General features: G+C 42.2%; 1 protein-coding gene across 1 annotated transcript in view; it reads left to right on the forward strand.

Annotated features, from left to right (window-relative positions):
- The window catches only part of TLN2 (talin 2), a 183044-nt gene that overhangs the window by 38617 nt on the left and 123505 nt on the right, over positions 1-20922 (forward strand). Inside the window, exon 2 of the mRNA XM_018552804.1 lies at positions 18188-18220. The gene's annotated coding sequence lies outside the window, so the exon portion shown is untranslated. The remainder of the gene's footprint in view (positions 1-18187; positions 18221-20922) is intronic.

Consider the following 20922-nt stretch of genomic DNA (forward strand, 5'->3'; position numbering starts at 1 on the left):
TTGTCTTTTATTTTGTTTAATATATAGCGGTTTGTATTTCACTCTATGCTTTTATCCACTAATCACATTTAGTAATTATCCACTAGATGTAGGGATTAGTTGTATCAATTATGTACCAAATAAGAGAAGCTCATTGTAAGGATTTAGGGCTCATTCATTCCAGTTGCAGTAACTAGTGTTTCTTTGCACTGGATCAATGCCAGTCACTGCAATGGCACACATAAAACCATTGCTTCCTGTGTGCTCAATTCACATCACACCGCTAGGTGTAATGCGTGATGTGGAAAAATGTAGACATGCTGGCAATGGAGGTCCCCATAGCTCAGCGAAAAGGAAGCCCTCCGTTGTAACAACACAAGCCCCCCCCTGCCAACCAGCGAATACCAGTTACTCTCTCTTCCAATATATTTTCTAGCTAGCATTAGTAAGTGTGGTTCTCATCTCATCCAGAATGAGGGAGATTCATTCTTTTTAAATTCTTTACGGTTTGTGCTAAAGCCAAAAACTCAATTTTGTGTTCTGTCATTTTGTGTATTTTATGAGGGCTTGGCGAGTGTGTTTTATACTGATGGTGGAATTATGAGCATGATGGGCTTAATTTTAAATACCGGACTGGGCTGGACACATTGGGGTTAGTTATGGTGTATGATATTCTTTATAGCCAAGACATTCTCCCACCTGTCTGCTTGACTAATCCATTATTTGATTCTGTGCAGATGCATGCAGAATCTCAGAAATGTGTGGATACTTGTATAGCTCATTTTAGTGCTGGGCGAAGGGCCATTTGGACATGCTCTAAATTAACTGCCTTTGTATGGATGACAGAAATAATTAAAAAAAATATATTTGTAACTGGTACTTAACTTTTGTCCAAGTGCAAATGTTTGGGGTTTATTCCCCAGCTCTGGGAGGAAAAGGTCTTGCAGTGTGGTTGGGTTTTTTCTCAGTCCCAGGGATCTGCCCAAATTATTAGTATAATGCAGTTTTGTTTGTTATCTAACCCTGTTTTTTCCGGCCCGGCTCCTTCGATTTTTCATTCAACATTTTTGAACAGAGTGCCATCTGCAGGGCCACCCACAAATTCAAACAGTGTATGGACAGTTTTATGGCTGTTGTGTTAAAGATAGCGGCATGTCTATTATCTTAAAAGCTGCCAGCTGTACCTGGATATTTTTGTTTTTCAAGAATACATCATGCAATTTACGTTACTGATTTCTCTTTGCCAAAAGAATATTTACTTTTCAAATTCTTTACCGTACCTACTCATGATAATTGCCTTTTGTGGTTTCTAGGTATAGGGTTTAACAATGGTGTCTTTTAATCTTTCACAGTGCTACAAAGCTCTCAATGTTAGGACTTGACTGAAAACTGTTCTGTAAATACAATGAATGGGAGATGTAGATAAACATTTCTATGTGGTATGTCTGTTTTGAGTGGGCTATTCTCTGAGTCAGTTCCATTGCACTCTGAGTTAAAATTACTAGATGTTCCTCTAGGCTAATCAGATTTATCATTAAAGAGTTTTGTTTCCTCCCTTTTAATTCTAAAAATGTTTGTTCCTATACCAGAAAAGCTTTATGTAGTTATTTTATTGGGTTTAGGGCATGTTTTCTAAGTGAAAAAAGAATATTTAAATGGATTGGCATGGAGTTCATCTAGCATGCATGTACCCATTAATATGTGTTAATCTTTTTAAATATTTGAGGACCCATTCACACCAATTGAGGTGCGTTCCAGAGCTGCAGCTGCATGCTCTATTTTTCTGCGTTTACAGTGGACTTGATTGCAGGCTATATTTTTGACACGCATCTGTTCGCACTGGGGGTAAGGCGTGGTTGCGGTGCAATTGACTTCAACGCACCGCCACGCCCCTCCCACCCCAGGACAAAGGGGGAAGTTTTGTGGGTGATTGCTGTACTTTCCAGCAGCTGCTGCTCTGGAACGCACTGCAATTGGTGTGAATGGGCCCGAGCAGCATGTTTTATTTTAAAAAAATGTAAGTACAACCAAGACAACCTCGTTTTTAGACACTGCGCACATTGCTTTTCTAGTAGTAGTTGATAGCGGCCCTTTTTTATAAGTGGGGTGTACCATTTAAATGCTTGCTGCTGTCATTCAGCCACCTTCCTGTGAGTTTAAGCACTCATGGACATGCCCTCTAGTGACATGCCATCATGATGACCTGGACAGAAAAGCATTCACATAGGCCTCTACCTGATGAGAAAATGGACTAATAACTAAGTATATTTAGACAAAAATAAAGTAACACCCCTAAGGCTACAATAAAGCTAATAAACTTTGCTATCCATAAGGTTGGGTCCATATGATACTAGTATTTTGCTGCTCACTTAAATTCACGTTTAACAGCAGAAAATATAATTCCTAATTTAATTGTTTCATCTAGATTATAATAACCTCTTGTCCTAAAGTAGAATATTACCTTTTAAGCGTATCTAAACCCAAGAACAAAGATGTAATATATTTCCTCTTACCTGTCCTTAGATGTGGTGGTTGTATTTGTTTTATTTTGGCGCTCTTTTTTTCCCTTTTTTATTTGCAGCGCCTCCGGGGTCAGACCTATAGTTCTACAATCGGCAAAGCCCATGCTCCATGCTAATTAAAGAACTCTGGATCTAACTCAGCATGGGGGTTTCAGTGATCACCTCTTTAAAGTGATCATTCCTGCCCCACAGATCACACTCTACAGAATGCTGGCAGGGGACAGGCTTTACTCGGGCTGTGACAAACAAAGATGGAGGTTTATTTTGGTGTATGGGCGGCCTTACTTGTAGAGACATCACCACTAGGGTCCCTTAAAGCTAAAAGAAATTGTTAGGTGTCCATTATTTATTCCAGGTATTTATATAGCTCTGACAATTTATGCAGCGTTTTACATACTGCACATTCACATCAGTCCCTGCCCTCAAGGAGCTTACAATATAAGGTCCCTGTCACATAGGCATACATACTAGGGCCAATTTACCTGCCAGCATGTCTTTGGCGTGTGCAAGGAAACCCACGCAAGCACAGGGAGAACATGTAAACTACTTGAAGATTGTGACCTGACTGGGATTCAAACTAGGGATCCGTATTGCTGCAAGCCGGAAGCGCTAACTACTACGCCACTGTGCTGGTAACCATAGTAACTTGATACAATAACAGTCTGCCTCTTGCTTAGTAGTGCTGCACTATGGTTGTGCCTTGTTTATTCTTCATCTAGGCAATAGGAAGTAGCAGATAAGGTCAGTCTGGCTGAAACTGGCCACAATTTAACCATGTGATCTTTGCCTAGGGTTTAGGTCACATGAGTGAACTTGAGAGCAGTGTGTTTTTTTTTGTTTTTTTTTTAAACCCTTGGAGTCCTGGGGGTAGCCTCACCACAATGGTTATTTTTTTCCTTGCCAGCTTCTTCTCTAATACACTATTGAATTAAATAATATAATTACAAAGGTTTTGGGCCAGATCAAAAACAACTTAAGATATCATTGGTTGATAGCTGACTGAGGCTTTACCTCCTACTTGTACGGTCTGCACAGCATAGTTCCTTTTGTATTTCTGTTTGTGTCCTGATTCACTTGATCCATGTTAAATTGTGCCTGGATTATCTTCTCTCTGTGCCTGGCTGTATTTTTAGCCACTCTGAGTTTATGAAGTGGATGGTCCAGTACTAGTAACTGGGGTCAGTGCAGGAGAAATGTCTCTGAATGTTCCTTTGCAAGAGTTCCTTTTGCATATAAATGCTAGAAAGCTTTGTGTTTATAAAGGAATAATGTAAGAGTAGCGCACTGACATCTGTTGGGTAGGCTTGTTACAATGGCATGCTTTAGCCAAGCTTGGATATGGAAATCGGCTACAGCTCTCCATTATTTTGTCCTGAAAGTAACACTCTAAGAAAGTTTGTTATCCCTACTGGAGCTTTATGCGAACGCAAAATGTCAGATGGATTTTTGTCACGTTTTCCCAACTTTTCTGCACTCGGAGGCATTGTGCACTAGCATTGTGTACAGGTAGGATTTTACTTTCTATTTCAATGCAAAACGTGAAAGGTCCTTTTGGTAAATGGCTGTACTTGGTTTTTTTTTTTATGCCACTTGCTTAGTTCATGGAAACATGTGGTGTGTGCTTGCAGAGTAGAGGGCATGTGGCTTTAACGGGCCATACACTTTGATATCTGTTTTTACAATCCTCTGTATAATCTCCTTTTAAATTTACCAAAACTCTGTAATTTGAGGACTAACACTGGCAGGTTTTAGCACGTTCACACAAAATATAATCTCATCTGCACATTCAATATTGCCATCAGAGACTTGACAGATTATGTTGGAATTTTTGTTTTGGTTTTAATATTTGATTTTGGAATAAATTGACTTTCATGAATGAAAAACACATTCAACTATTAGGATTTTGTTTGTAGCAAAATTTGCCATCCTTCCTACTTAATTTTTTTTTTGTCTTTACAGACATAATCGATTGTCGATTCAACCCCATTGACTATTAGAAAATCAAACCAACGTTCTGAAAACCAAATTATTTTTTAAACAAGATTCTACAGGTGTTCAGATTTAGGATTGAATGGGAAACAAATTGACATTCCCCCATCTACGCTAACAATGCGGATAGGGGAATACTCCTGCTGGTAACTGTATTCTGACCAGTGGTAAGTGTGTCGCTGTCGGCATACATGAACCGTAATTGCAGCTGATTGGCTGTAGACACCAGATGGTGAAACATTTTCCTCCTGGCTTCTTTGATTTTTTAAAATTGGATGATGCTGGGTGGGAGGTTGCCAACAGGGCCAACCGCAGAGAAAATTTCGGGCAGTTCACCAAGAACCAACTAAAATTCACTCCATGTATGACGAGCTTTAAAGTGGAACTATACTCTCCTTCCATCTAGCAACGCAATGTATGTGATCACTCTTGCCAGCACCAACATCTTTGCCCAGTCTTCTTCCGGGTTCAGGATCTTTGGCCATCTTGATTGTCGGCACTGGGATGACAAATCTCCTGTGCATGCATTGGAATTCCATTTTTGCGTTTGCAGTGGAACGGATCGCTGGCAAAGTCTTGCCACGCGTCCGATCGCACTGCGGGCGGGGGGCTTGGAAGCGGTGTCATTCAATGCACCGCCACGCCCCCTCCCGCCCCAGAACGCAGGGAGAAGTTTCTTAGCATTCCCGGTGCATTCCAGCAGCTACCGCTCTGGAACGCACACGCTTTCGGTGTGAACAATGCTTGAATGGTTAATTCTGTATTTACCTAGGCAGGCCCTTGCACTAGATGGTTGTTGGTAGAGCTAAAGGCGATTTATACACTCAGATTTGTAAAGTGTATGGCCAGCTTTAGTGTCCAATGTAAAGCAGTAGGTTGGTCATAAATACTCTGCCCCTTGTTTATTAGTTGGAGTGAAGCTGGATTTAACCACTTGCTGTCCGGAGCAATTTCTTTTGCACACACATGATAACGGAATTTTTAGCTACGAAACAGCATCAGGCCCCCAAACAATGCTATATGTTCTGAAAGCAGAGGCCCTGTAGAATAAAAAAAGCTAGCTGCAATGTTTTATGTCGCACGGTATTTGTGCAAATGTTTATCAAACCAGTATTTTTAGGATAAAATACACTAAAGTACACTAGTGCACAGAAACAGACTATAATACCCAACTTTTTGGTAAAATATAAAAGACGGGGTAACGCCGGGTAGATAGATACCAAACATGTCAAGCCTTAAAATTGCATGCGTCCGTGAATCCGCAAAAAAATTACAATAGCCAAAATTTCCCATAGGCTATGCTTTAAATGCTACGGCTCATCAGTTTAGTGCTAACAGTTATTGATTGGGCCTAGAATTATTGCTCTCACTCTGACGCTCATGATATGTAACATGTGTGGTGCAATTTTCAGACCCCTTACGTCGGGTAAATAGACACCAAACATGTCAAGCCTTAAAATTGCGTGCGCCTGCAAAATCGCAAAAAACGCCCATAGGCGACAAAACACTTTTACTGTTCATCAGTTTAGTGTTATCAGTGATTAAAGGAGAACTATAGTTCTCCTAAGGGTAATGGGAGGACACAAACTAGCGTCCTCCCGTCACACTAAGTTCAGTATAACGCGAGCTACAGCTCGCGGTATACTGTGACACCGCAGTATACCGTAAGGTACAGCTCGTAGTATACTGGGACGCCGCAGCTGAAGCGGATCCCGACAATTATGTCTGGATCCGCCCAGCTGCGTGAGTGACAGCTGGCTCTGCCTATCTAGAGGCAGAGCCAGCTGTTCCCGCCTCCTCCCCCATCCGTTCCGCCAGTCAGCGCTGGAGGATCGGGGAGGGAGGAATCCAGTCCCTCCGCCGTGACAGGATCGAGAAGTGAGCGAACGCCGGTATGTGTTCGCTCACTTCCCGATCTACTAAGCCGACAGTCTCATTGTCACAGGTCGGCTAGAACAATGAGGATGAGTGAAAAGCACTCATTGTTCTCCTCCTTTAGGCTGGGTTCCCACCTAGGTGATCGAAATATGCGCGTATGACACGCGTTTTGGGCCGCACATTTTTACCCCGATTTGCGGTCCACGAAACAAGCGCATCAAACGCGCATTTACGAAGGCTATCCGGCTCTATGCTAATGGATACGCGCGGAAATATGCCCCAAAGCTCCTGTACTTCTTTGGGCGTAAGGAAATAATGGGATTTCACTTGCTGGGCATTTACAGCGCGTCGATCAGCGCTGTAAAACGCCCAGGTGTGAACCCGGCCTTAATGGCTCTAAAATGATTGCTCTCACTCCGACGTTTGCGGAGAGTTTATGTGACGTGCGGCGCAATCGTCGCATATCTGTGTGTGTATGTGGGGGGCGGGGACTTAAAAATGTTAAGTCCCAGCAATACATTATAGAGCACCATGTGTGGGAAAGTGCAGGCTTACCTGAGCAGTCTTCCAGCAACTTGCTTCTGAGATCAGGCCTGTCTATCGGCATTTCCCCCACACCTGCTCCTCCTTACTTGATCTCCCCGCGTCCCTGTGCCGATCGTGAATGCTGGTGGTGAGTGTGAGGCGGAGAGGAGGTGCAGCGTGTGGATGCGGGTGGGCGGGTCTGGCAGCGGGGAGTGTGAGGTGGGGAGGAGGTGCGGTGCGCAGCTCGTGTGGAGCCGTGAACAGGGCCAACTAATCAGAGGCCGATTAATTGATGATTGAAAAAGTTGACAGTTTTTTCAATAATCGATTATGCCGATTAGTTGTTGCAGCCCTAAAGCAGAGATCTGCTTCACCAGCTAATTCTTCTGGCTCTAGGAGCCAGAGAATGTGCACAGTGACACTGGAAGTGATGTAATACACTTTCACTTCTGGGTCCAGTCAGTCGATCCATCAGGGGAGACCCGATACGCCGCTCCTGGGCTCACACGGGGGACAGCGGAGCCCGGGAATCCGACAGCGGTACCGGTGGGACACACACACACAGCGCCACACTGTACAAGCAATCCGGTGCCTGTACAGATGCCGGATCACTTGTATTTAAACTGCAATCGCTGGCTGTATAAAACAGTACCAAGAACTACTGCAGCCGTGTTCTTGGTATAACCACTTCTAGCAGATGACGTACATTTTACGTGGAAGTGGTTAAGGTGATATTAACCTCTAAAAAAAAAAATTCAATAAAGAATCCAGATCAAACAAATATACATTGCCCAGCAAATTATTTTTTACATTTTTGCTCAAGCACATGCAATCACTATGTTTCCAGAAATCTTGCTCCATCTTTCTCAGCTTCACTTCCCTGAACTTCCTGTCCAGTACAAGATCACAAGGGACAGCACAGTTTAAAGCAGCTGCCCATCTACTATGGAGGAAGGAGGAGTAGGGAAAGGGGGAATGGTTTGCCTTGCCGTGTGTTTGTGTGGAGACACACAGCTTATTACACATAAGGGTGGCTTCATGGGACCCTGCAAGGGAAAGGAGTAACCCTAAGGCTGGGAGTTAATGAAATGTCACCAGCACTCCAATTCAAACGTGAAAAAGATCCATTTAATGACACAAACTTGTTATACAATGCAAGCGCTTTTGGGGCCTCACAGGGTCCCCTTTGTCAGTCTCAATGACAGTGCTGTCTTTAAACCTGATGAAGGGGACCCCCCTGTGAGACCCCGAAAGAGCTTGCAGTGTATAACAAGTTTGCATCATTAAATTGATCTTTTTCACGTTTGAATTGGAGTGCTGGTGACATTTCTGAACTTTATGCTATTTCACGGTGCCATCCGTGGTCATTCCAATCGCCCACCTGAACTGTACAGGTTTTTTTTCATTTGAACCCGGTAAGGAGTGCAGCAGGATACATCTTGATACCCTAAGGCTGGGTTTACACCTAGGTAGCACCGATTTTGCACATTTATACGTGCGTTAACAGCATGCGGTTATATGCGCGTTGTGCACATTTGTATGCACGTTTTAATGCGTGTACATGAAGATGTGCATTTTGATTGGCAGCTCATAAACCATTGTGTGCAATGGAAGAACGCGCGTATAAACTTTTAACTGCCCAAAACAAGCTCCTGTACCTTTTTTAGGCGTTTGGGTTTTTCTGCTGCGGTGTGAATCGGGGCCATTGAAAATCATGGGATTTCTTGTATTGGGCCGTTAAAAGAAAATGCTTTTGAACTGCCCAAAAACTCCTAGGTGTGAATTAAGCACAAGAAAGCCCATAGGAAAGTATTGTGACGTATTTTAACTGCAGCAGTCTAATAAACGGACTGCATCACAACTGCATATGGTGTGAACTGGCCCTTAGGCATTGCAAAACTGACATCCATAGGCATGACTCCCAGAGGCAGATACAGTACATGATGACATTTGTAGGTTCACCACAGCTGGAGGGCTGGAGTTTGTCTACCCCCGTTTTACATCTTTCTCATCTTTTAGACTAGATTGGAAAGTAGCTGTGTGTTTTGGATTTTTTTTTGGTACAATGATTGCGGTTTACCACCAGCCTGAGATACAATGTTGTCTGTACCTTCATGTGCAGATTGATTTATGTATAACCCCTGACGCTGACTATGAAATATAGCATGTGCATTTTATTTAATAGCCTTGTAGATAGCAATACATTACTAATCGTATCATATAATACTGCTCCATTACAGTTACACCTACTGATTTTGCGCAGTAGATATTTTTAGGGTTAAGTAGGAAATCATGTGTGCAGAGTTCGGGCCTTGTGTAAACAGCTGGGATTTCCCTCCTTTCTTGAGGTGATCTGTTTTTATCCTGCATCAATTACAAACGTTAGTAGCCAGTTTTTCACTTCCTGTAAAAGAATAACATGATACGTGTGTGATATACTGAAATCAAATCCCAGTTATGTTTGTATATATGATCAGTAGGGTGTGTCTGGTTTTATTACTCCTTGTTGGTTGTTGTGATGCTGAGCTAGATGAACATCTTTAATTTGGTGTGGCAGCATTATTGCAGCCATGGAATCTGCTAATGACTTGGCTGCTATAGACTTTATTCAGATTTCCAGCGAACAGGGAGAAGGTTGGGTAGAACATAATGATGTCTATCCTCTGGTGTTGCATTTGTTCCTAGTTGCTGGTGTATCCTCTGGCAGAATTTCTTGAAAAAATGAAGTCATACTCTCTGCTCCCCACCCATCAAGATTGTTAGCATTCATCTCTGCTGATCTATTTTGCTTATTAATAGAATACACATAACAAAGCATAACTGTCCATTTTTTTATGTTTTAGGTGTAGTAAAGCCAGGTTTTATCTATTGGATATTGCTGGGCCCCTTTCCTCCTCCTCGCAGTATTTGAGTTTTTGCTGAACTTTTTCCTTCTACTGTATCTCTGGAGCGCCTCCCTCACGGTGAGTCCTCTAGGGCAGTGCTCCCCAACCTTTTTATCACCGTGGACTGGTCAACGTTTGATAATTTTACCGCGGCCCGCTGAGGGGGGGACGTTGATTGTTTATATTTTAGATTGTTTTGATTTAATAATTTTAATTTGTGCTGTCAGTGCCATTATTTTCTAATGGCACCACAGTCGTGCCAGGCAGATTGAGCGTTTTCCTGCTGCAATACAGCCCTGCCTGTGCGGTTGCACACAATCGCAGTTTGAAACACTGCGCGTTTATTCGCGTGCAGATGGGGGCAGCGGGGCTGGTTTTCATTTATTCAATTTTTATTTACTTTGGAAACATTTTGTTTTATTTTATTTTTTACATTTTTATTTTGTTACGTTTTTAATATTTTTTACTATTTATTTTTGAAACTTAACTGTATTGCTATTACACTGAAATTTGGATAATAGCCCTGCTAATGCGACATACCGATAGAGCACTGCACATAGGACCTATATTTAAATATGATTTTAAAGCTTGAGGAACACAAACAGTAAAGACTTATTATATCATATTTGGTATTTTTGTTTTTTGTTTTAATATTTTTACTTTATCACCTTTTTATTTTGTTACGTTTTTAATATTTTATTTTTTTTAACTATTTATTTTTAAAGTTAACTGTATTGCTATTACACAGGGGTTAACAAATCCCCTGTGTGATAACATTTGGAGGTGACAGGTACCCTTTATTCAACCTGTCACCTCCAACACAGGAAGGCTAGTGACATAACATTATACAAAACCAGCCCCATTATGGATTCTACAAGACTGAAATTAGAAGTAGACCTCACAGTGAGGGTCAGCAATAAAAAGAGTTTGTGCAGAGTTGTGCTTTGGTGTCCTCATTGCATTAAGCTTTTCAGGTATTTCAATTCATCTCTCTGGGTACAGCATTAAGCCAGGGCTGGAAAATCCCTGGAGCCAGGTAGCCAATGCTCCTTAAAATATACAGCCGATGCCTAACTTTTGCAGTTTTCTCTAGTTGTCCATGGAGCTGGCACCTAAAAAAATAAAATAAAAAATATTTCTGGCATCTTGGAAGGACAGACTGCCTCCTGAATTCCATATTAATTTGCCCTCTCCTGGTTGCCCTCTCCTGGTTAAACTTACCCTTGCAGTGGGGCTACTCCCATACTGCAAGGGTTAAGTGCTCGTTTTGTTTAGGGTGCTCAAATAAAAGTGATATTACTCTCCTGTTCATCGATCTGGCTCCATCCAGGCTGCTAGACCAGTCCCCAAACCCTCTTTTCTTCTGGGTTCTGGCAGTTTAAGGACCCCTGACGTCATAATTTCTTAATACTTGTCCATTGACCTCCCATGTTATGTAAAGACGCTGAGGGCCATTCTATAGCTGGGGTAGAGAGGTTAGCCCTGAGCGCCACGGTGAGTAATACAACTTTAGTTGAACCCTGTAGACCAGTGGTTCTCAACCTGTGTAATCTTAGGACCCACATTGGTCCTTGAGTATTAGGTCGCGACCCAAGCCACATCGCACTGGAACACACAGCATTGCGGTTTCCACGCGTTCTGGTGCAGGCGATCGAACTGTTGGCAGGAGGTGCATTTGGGGTGCCATTCAAATGGCAACACACCTCCCGCACCAGAACACATGGAAGGTGCGATTTGGGTGGTACAGTGCGTTAATCGCACGATTAATGCACTTGTGTGAACGTGCCCTAAAAAACAGACACACAACCACAGACACAATCTCATACACTCGCAGACATTCTCACACACATGTTCCAAACCTACCGAGAACTGGAGTGGATCCTCAGACTGGGTTCCAGTGTGGGCTGCTGTGCTCTGACGGAGCTCCAGCCATATGTGCATTGCTTGTGCCAGAATGTGACGTCATTCTGGCCCAGGCATCTCTACAGGGCATACGAGGGAACTGTAAGCAATGCACATATGGAAGGAGCTCCCTCACGGCCATAGCCCCATCCCACCCCACCTCAAGCTGACACTCGTCGCTGGGCAGCATATTTTGAATGGCTGCTCAGTGTGAGAACTGACAGTGCTGCTCTAGAGGGAGGCTGCGGAGCCTCTCGCGTTGTGCAGTGAAAGGCCCACGGTGACCCACTGAACATGGGGTTGTGACCCACTTTTGGGTCACGACCCACCTGTTGAGAACCACGGCTGTAGATAAAACAATCAACCCTTGCAGTGTTTTGTTTAACTACTGCAAGCGTATGTTTTTTTTATTTACCCAGAGTAAAAATTTAAGGTTAATTATGATTTTATTCTTCAGTATTTACTAGAGCAAAATAGATTCTCCACAGCAATTAAGACTTCTGGTAAATGATTTTTGTTTCCTTTACTGTTCATGCAATGTATAATATTTACAAGCCTTGAATTTTAATTCAAAGACTTCATTCATTTAAATGTAATCTTATCTGGCATTTCCTGAGTCTTGAAAATGTTTGTCTGGCGTCCGTTTGTTTAAACAAGATGTACCAGTGCTTCTGTAACACACCTTACAAGATAATCATATTTGCAGTCGTTGATACATCTTTTAGACCAGTAAAGTGCAATGTATAAGTGAATGCCAAAAATCATTCTAGAGTCCATAGAGCCTCTGTATGGTACAGCTGTTGACACCATTTAAATGAGGTTACATTGACCCTGTAGTGTCTGCATTTCCCGTTCTCTGGTTACTAAATGAATGTTACAGGTGTATGACAATAGCAATACACAGAACACTAGACTGTGTGATGTTAAAACAGATGTTGTCAGCGTTGTAATTGGGCCCCCAGGAGATATTTGTCATAATGTGCTAGTGTAGTAAATACAGCATATTGGCACATTATGGCAGACATACCTTGCAGGTGATACCCTTCTGTGATGTCAGCACTTTCCTCCATTGTCTGGGCTTTCATCTTCTCCTGTTCTTCCAGGTTTTGCCTCTTGATTGGCCCAGGATGATGCAAATCCCGCGCACGAGACAAACATTTCTTTTGTAGTCTCTTTTGTCATAAAAACCCTACCTGTCACGGATTGCCGTGACAGGTAGGGCCAGGTATGAACTTGGCCATAGATAATTTGTCTATATATTTGCTTATTGGTATTCTACCTACACACCACCACCATGATTGCGATAGCAATTTCCATGCAGGTAAGAGACTATACATCTTCCTTACTTTTTTATTATTAAGCTGCCTAATCTTTTTTTTTTTCCATCGCATGGAAACCACCACTAAATTCTTAATGCCCTATAGTGTACCCTGTATGGCTTCAGTTACATATCATCCCCCAACTCTCCTCTTGCCCTTTCACAATAAGCATGTTTTTTTTACCACAGAAAACAAGTATTTCTCTGAATGAACAAGTAGAGATGAGAGGCTGGTATATGAAGGAATCTTCCCTTCTCCTAATTACAGAACAAATGTCAAGAGATTGCATTCTCTTTTAATGCTAGTTTGACAAAACCGCATATGCTTTCAGAAGACCCTCAGTGTGCCTCGTTGTCAATATAACACAGCAGGAAAAATATAATTTCTGGTATGCATTTCCTAGTTTGTTTTCTTCTTTCTTAACATGCAATTCCTGTAAAAAAAGTAAAATGAATCCTATCCAGCATTAGGGTGGCCATACACTGTGCACATTTTGTCCAGTTCTTGAGCAACCACAGTGGGTGCCGCTGTCGGCACCCTTTTGGCCGGCATCCCTCGGTCAGCTGATCGAAGGAGCCAGTTTACAAATCTTCGCACCAACAGAGCCGGCAGCCAATGATCTGCCGACTCTGTTTGGGTATTCTGACAGTGGCCGGCGGCCGCTGTCAGCATAAGATGCAAACAGCAGGGATTCCTCGATCGACACACTCGTAGTGTTGATGGAGGAATCTGCTCTATTCGTTTCGTTCAATGAGAAAAATAGACCAGTGTATAGCCAGCCTTAGTTTTACAATCAGAAGGTTCACTCAGTTACCTTAATATGAGTTCTCTGGAATCCACACAATTAAGAATCTAGAGAGCACTTCACGTGGCTACTGGGAGTGTACTTCTAGAGTTCTACTGAGAGCAAACAGAAAAGTCAGGCTAACTAGTTGTTCTGGGTCGGGATTGCACTTTTGAGCCTATTCCTTTAGAAATGACTAACAAAATCAACAGTGGCAGCTCCTATAGGGAGACAGATCTGACGACAATTCCATTGTTGGCTCATGCCTTAGTTGGTAATTTTCAGAATAGATTCAAACTAGCGGGCTTATGACAAAGCTAAAATGCAAAGTGTAGTGACCCATACAAATCAAATCTGTTTTTCATTGTGGCCAGTTACTAGGTCTAGTGATGATCATGCATGGTATGTGGATCTAGTCACTTGTGCTAAGTCACAGGGAAGGGGCAACATCTTGTGAGGAGTGTAAAAGGGATCAGGTGCCTTTACTACAATCCCGATCTCTTTATGTGAAATCTGTCAAAATGTTAAATAGTAAAGACTGCTAATAGTGACTGTGGATGTGTTGGGTTTTAATTTTTTTCCCCTCTGAAAAAGTAGAACTCGATGGACTTGTCTTTTTTAAAGTAATAACTATGCAAGTGCTGCCGCTATAATAGTTCTGGGCATTAGCCAAGTTTTTTTTTTTAGCAAGTAATTTTTTATTGATTTTTCAACAGTATAAACTTACAAAGCGGGCTTAATCGCAGAGTTACAACAGTGTCAGCGACTAAAAGTCCTCTAGGGCATGGTTAATTAAGAATACATTACATCATGTAACAGAACACAAAAAAAAACCAACAAACAATAAATAATAAAGTACAAATGAGTTCTCAGCAGGTCAGCAAACCCCTTGCAGGTGCCCTGGGGAGTCAGAAGGTCTTTTACCGTGTGAATGCCCTTGGCTTGCCATTGCAGAAAGACCATAGCCAAGTTTAAAGGTGTTTGCATACCTAGGAGTGTGGTTGGAGGTTAAAGAAGACCTTTAAAATAGCAACAAACACACCTTTTTAGAAATGTTTAGTAATGACAATCTACAAACACATACTGCTAGATAACTGCCAGCTTTGTATTCTTTGCATTCCTTATTTCTCTTTTCTTTCCCAGTCTTCTCACAGTGGCTGTGTTTACTAAGGGCAGATTACTAGCTCTTCTATTACTTCCTGGATTACTGGCACATGTGACTAGGACATGTGACCAGGACATGTGACCATGCACATAATCTGGGGGGAGGAAAATACTTTTGCCTGAGATCTCGTGTGATTACAGATGAGATTTCCCAACAATGCTCTGCTGATGACAAGGCATTCCCAGTGTGCATTGCTTTGCCAAACTGAAGTTATTTGCCCTTTCAAAGCAGGAAGTGAATGCTCTGCAAGTTTAAGTATTTCATAATCAGAACATTTTACACCTGACATGTCTATGTTATTAATCATCATACATAGAGGGATGCAATGGTAGAATTTAATTTTTAAATGTAATGGTCAGCTTTAAGCCGTTATGCGACTGCTTTTAGACTTTTTCATTAAATCTATGTATAGCTCAACCAGTTGCTCACATTTATGTCTCTAGGTAAGCACAGGCTGATTTGTAAAGGTGCAAGTATGATTGATAGGTGTTTTCAAACCTATTCAGTAGATTGTATTCCTCTGCGGAAACGTTCAGCTGGTTACATTGACAATAGACATGAAAAGGTCTAATGGAAAACAGGTGGCGAAATCTCTTGTATTTAGTACAATGTGACAACCTTTTTTGTTCTCACTGACTTCTGTTGCTATTGTATTTAAAGTAGAATTAAAGCAAGCAGTAGATTTATGCAAAAATATTTTTTAAAAATAAAATAGCTACCAAATAGGTAAAAACTTTGTCTCTGCCGCTTGCTCCCAGCTGTAAAATCCAGCGTCTCGGGTGGCTGTGCAGGAGGATGAGTGCGGGTGCATGCGGAGTGGAGGTCACCAGCGGGGAGAAGAGGAGAGACACAGTGGAGGTGAATGCACGCAGCTTTGAGTGTGCACGCCGAACAGACACCGTGGGACACGAGGAGTCTGCGCTGGATCTGAGACTGGCACCAGTGCTGGAGGGACTCCTGAAAACCACTGGAAAGAAGATGATCGGATCAAGAGGCATCACTTAAGGTAAGTCTTTATATCAGCATTAGGGGAGGGTGTGTGGGGAGGGGAATGGGACTTTAATGTCACTTCAATTTATGTTGTAACAGCACATTACATAGTGTTTTGGGTTTAACAGCAAAAATTGAAAAAATGTTTGAGTGTCCTTGCTTATTACCATTCACAGAAGTGTGCCCTCCCAGCTTAAAAATCCTTCTGTAATGCAGTCCTGGTGGATGTTGACAATGCCCGACATTGTTTCGTTGGCAAAACATTTTGGATCCTAACATACTTTGCAATAATGTGCTATTCGATATTTGTTATTGAAATCATTAACCAAATCGTCTGCTATTGATATGAAAAGAATGACATCTGTATTTGCACTTTTCCTTGTGCCATCATAGCCATTAACAAATTGTTTGTTGTCCAGTGTATTCCCTAAATGTTTCCCTGGAGACCTGTTTTAATGGAATGTTGAATTTTTTTTTTCCCACTCGCGCACCCCCATCTCATGTAGTCCACAGACTTTCATTGAAGAATGCTTCCACGTTCTTGACATTTCTTGCCAGCTGAACACCATTCATGGGAAGAAAAGATTTGAATGCAGGGGGCAAGCGCTGTATATTTTTCATCAGATTAATATCCGGTTTGAGCAGAGCCAAGTGCTATTTCAAAATGCAGTCTGTGTTTGCTAGTATCTCTTTAGCGGCACCACTCTCAGATTGCAAATCTTTTTTTGGCTTTGTGTCTCAGGCCCAGCATTTTACCTCCAGTGCCTAGTGTCTGGATATTCAGACTGGCTGGCATGTTCTTCCGGACAACCTAAATCAAAAGCTCTTTTCAATCAAATTATTCTCCTTTTAACAAATTTTTTTTTTCCTATTTGCAATTTGGTAGTACTCATTTTAAAACGGAAGTTTATATTTGACCTAACTTGGCTCCTCTCATCCCTCCTCATCAACCTTTCAATGACATTTTAAAATTAAAGGGTAGGCTCACTTTCTCACAAACTGTAAGGAGATTAACTTACTGACACCGCGCCTCCTACTCTCCTGGCCCCCGCTGCACATACCTGTGTGATCCACGGATTTCTCCAGGCTAAACTGCGTGTATGGATGAATCTTCCGCTGTGCCCTTTGTATTTGCACACCCGCCTCTGTTAGAATACTTGAACAGTGACGGCAGCCGATTGGCTGCCATCACTATTCAGCCAGGCAATTTTCCATCCAGCTCCTTCAGATTTTTGATTTGAAGGATCCTGAGTGGAAGGGCGCCTACAGGAGTGAGAGAAAAACAATCAATGCCCCCATCTGTATTGAACAGCGTGGATGGAGAAATCTTTCCTTCCAGCAATTGTATTCAGACAGCCCAAAACTAATATGATGTCACTGGCCAACGATTTTTAAATATTTTTTTTTGTCAAGGCGGGTCGTGCATGTACAATGGCGAAAATCAAGCCATATATGGACCACTCAAGTTTCAGCGTCACTTCCTCAGGTCTGTAAATGGGCATTACAGCAATGTAAGGAAAAGATAGGGAGCCTAAAGCTTCACATATTAGCTCACATTAAGGAAAATGATTAACATGCAATATCATATATTTACCGTACCTAAGTTTGCCTCAGTTGCTATGCTATATAGATTAAACAGACGGTCATCCAATGCTAATTTTTGCTTTGGTACCCAGCTGCAGAAACAAATACTTAAAAATGATTGATTTGTGCTTGCACAACCAACCTTACCACCTTCTATTGTTTAAGGCCAGTTGTGTAGAAATTGTCTTGACACTTTAGGTAAGCCATTCTTGTTTGATTATTGCTGACTCCATAATTCCACAGTGGCTTTTCAGGCAATTGCTTTTCCTTCATTTAGGACTGTATGTCGTTATGATGTGTCAGAGTATGCAGAATCAGAATGTAAGAAGTTATACATTAGAGGTCACTTCTGATAAACGGACTGTAAAACATGTACTAAGAGAAATCTGTTTTCTATCATTGCCTCCTTCTAAAAAAACTATTTGCCTGGCTAACGGTCTCCACTTAAAGGCATTGACTTGGAGCTATTACACAGCTACTGAAGTTGGGGCAGGAGGTCAGACCTTGCACTAATTACATGTTGGGGGTCAGTAACAACCAATGAACTGGCATTTTCAGGAAAGGTCAAAAATGGCAGTTCATACTTAAATACAGGTCTTCTGTAATGTAAAATACAGGAGATTAATTGCTACATAAAAGTGATTTCTTCTCTCTCTCATTTGCAGGTGTGTTAATTGGGCACACTCCACTTTTTGAAGGTAAGCAAGAAAAAAATCTAGGGTTATATTGTATACAGTGGTTTTATATTTTTTCATATTGACAGCATAATTGTTGCATTTAATTAAAGTTAAAGGAGAACTATGAGGTGAGTGCTTTTCACTCACCTCATAGTTCTAGCCGACCTGTGACAATGAGACTAAATACAAAGCCTGCCGTGATTGGCTCAGTACTGAGCCAATCACAGTGAGGACATAAACAAATTTTCAGATTCAGCCTGACAAATTCTGCTGCGGGAGTTTCGTTGCGGTTCCATTTATTTCAGTGGATTGCCTGCATTTGAATATGCTGTACAGCAATGCCCCGCTTTCCAGTGCGATTGCAAAAAATTGTACATGCAGTTTTATTCTTTCTAACATTACATATGTGTATGTTATTTTATATTAAAGGAGAACTATGAGGCAAGTGCTTTTCACTCACCTCATAGTTCTAGCCGACATGTGACAATGAGACTGTCACAGGTTGGCTCAGTAGATCGGGAGGTGAGCGAACACATACCGGCGTTCGCTCACCTTTCGATCCTGTCATGGCTCTCTGCCGTGACAGGGGAGGGGCTGGATTCCCCCCTCCCCACTCCAATCCGCCAGCGCTTACTGACGGAATGGACGGGGGAGGGGGCGGGTACAGCTGGCTCTATATAGGTATTGTCGGGATCCACTTCAGCTGCGGCATCAGTATACCGCGAGCTACTGGTTGCAGCCCTACTGAGCCCTAAAACATATTTTAGGGTTTTGTTGGATAACTCCAATGATAAGATCAGGGATAAGTGGCATCCCTGTCTTGTTCCTTCAGACAGGAAATCTATTTGAATCCACAGTATTTTACAGAAGCTTGAAGGGCAAAGAACAGGTAGGACCAAACAATGGAGGCTGGAGGGTAAGCTATAGGGTTATAGGGACACAACTGCCTCTCCCCCACAACTGCCTCTCCCCCACAAAGAAAGTATGTAAATGTTGTCACCATATCAACCAGGGATAGAATATAGGTTTTTTAAGATGGGTAATGCCCACCTGAGGGATTTGGCCTTGGGTAGGTCTAAGCCCTGGACTGAAGCTCTCTCAGTAGATGATATAGATTCCCAATAGGATAACAGTAGTCAGTTCAGGCAACATATTGATGCATGTTAAATCACAGTGTTGTGTATTTAGTCCCCTAGAAAAGATCTGTGAAGTAACCTCTGGTGCGAGTTTTGTAGATGAGGGATCCTCAGAGTAGTGTTACTGCTTTACTAAGAGACCTCTGCAAGTTTGAGAATGTTGCATTGTGAGATTGCCTTTGGAGGTGGCATTCTGAGCGAAGAAAATCCAATAGCAGAGAAAGGTCTGGGTAAAGGCCCCAAAAAGGGGGTAACAAGTAGGGTTTTGGTCAGGAGTAAGTATAAGAAGCACTAGGCTTGGGATACGATAGTGAGAGGAGTCGGCAAACAACAGTTTTGAATGGAGGGCACTTGTGGTTCCCTGGTTTTGGATCTGCTGGAGTCTCGAAACAGTACTGCTCTCCTGGTAATTCTGCCATGGTGTTTAGGGTAGTAAAGTAGACATGAGTAGGAGGATAGAAGCAGTCCTATGAAAGGTGAAAGGGATATCCCCAGCAGTAGGTTGCACTTGCACATTAGAATTTTTCCAGTAGGGGCTTAAACATTTGCCTCATCCAGAGTGTGTGTTGCAATAGGTTTGGTGGAATCTAGATCTAACCCCCATCAAACTCTATTGGACCTTTTCAGCCAGACTTTGCACAGTACTAACTCTTTAATGTTAAAAAGATGAACTTGGCAGAGTGTGTCTCAGTCTAGCTGGGTCAGGTTGTCGAAGGGCCTAAACTGTGTGGACTTTGTCAAATTCTATTTCAGTGGTAAGGGGGTGATCTACCACATTGTTAGGCACCACCATCTCTGTAGCAGGAATGTCAGGGCCTGTGGTAGCTTCCAGGATATCTAGGCTTTCAGTTGTTCCTCCTGCTTCTGTTCTTTAAATCGTCATGCAGGAGTTGGAGGAAATAGATGTTAATTCTGAAAGTATTGCCTTGCCCCAATGTAGATTACGTCAGTATCTTAGAGGGTTCCTTGAATCAAAAGATAGTAACCTGACTGGTCTGAGATTTATTACTGTGAACGTTGAGGCCTTTCTGAACGGCTATGAGTGCCTCTCTGTTTTGTGGGGGCGTTAGCCTGGAATGTTTGGGGGAAAGTAGAAGATTAGGAATTTTGGGGAGGAGATAGAGGAAAGACAATGACTGAAGACAGTACACTGTATGTATTGATTTAAGCATCTTGGTCCTCCATAGTGGTGGTTTAAAGCCCTGTATATCCAGGGATATTGTGTTAATTCTAAAGTTTGCAATGAGAGGGTAAAATGATTGATACACCCCTAACTTTGAGTGAGTCAGGAGCTAACCTAGGAGGGGGGAGAAGAATAATAGAAAAAAAAAAGGCTGGGGGCAAGGGTAGAGGCACATACAAAAGGGGAGCAGAAGGAAGGAATGAGTAAGTGTAGGTGAAGTATGGTGCATAATATACATATCATATATGAGGATTCTCTGCCCTGTATGATACGGGTTGGGACAAGTGAAGGTTTAGACTTGGGAGCAGTAAAAAGGCTTCAAAAGTTCCAAGTCTCTGGTCCAGAACAAGTATGAGGTTAGGAAAATCCAAGATCAGTGACTTGGAGATTAAGCAGCCAGGCAA

Source organism: Nanorana parkeri, unplaced genomic scaffold (assembly GCF_000935625.1).
Source record: "Nanorana parkeri isolate BGI_ZX_2015 unplaced genomic scaffold, ASM93562v1 scaffold97, whole genome shotgun sequence".
NCBI classification, from domain to species: domain Eukaryota; kingdom Metazoa; phylum Chordata; class Amphibia; order Anura; family Dicroglossidae; genus Nanorana; species Nanorana parkeri.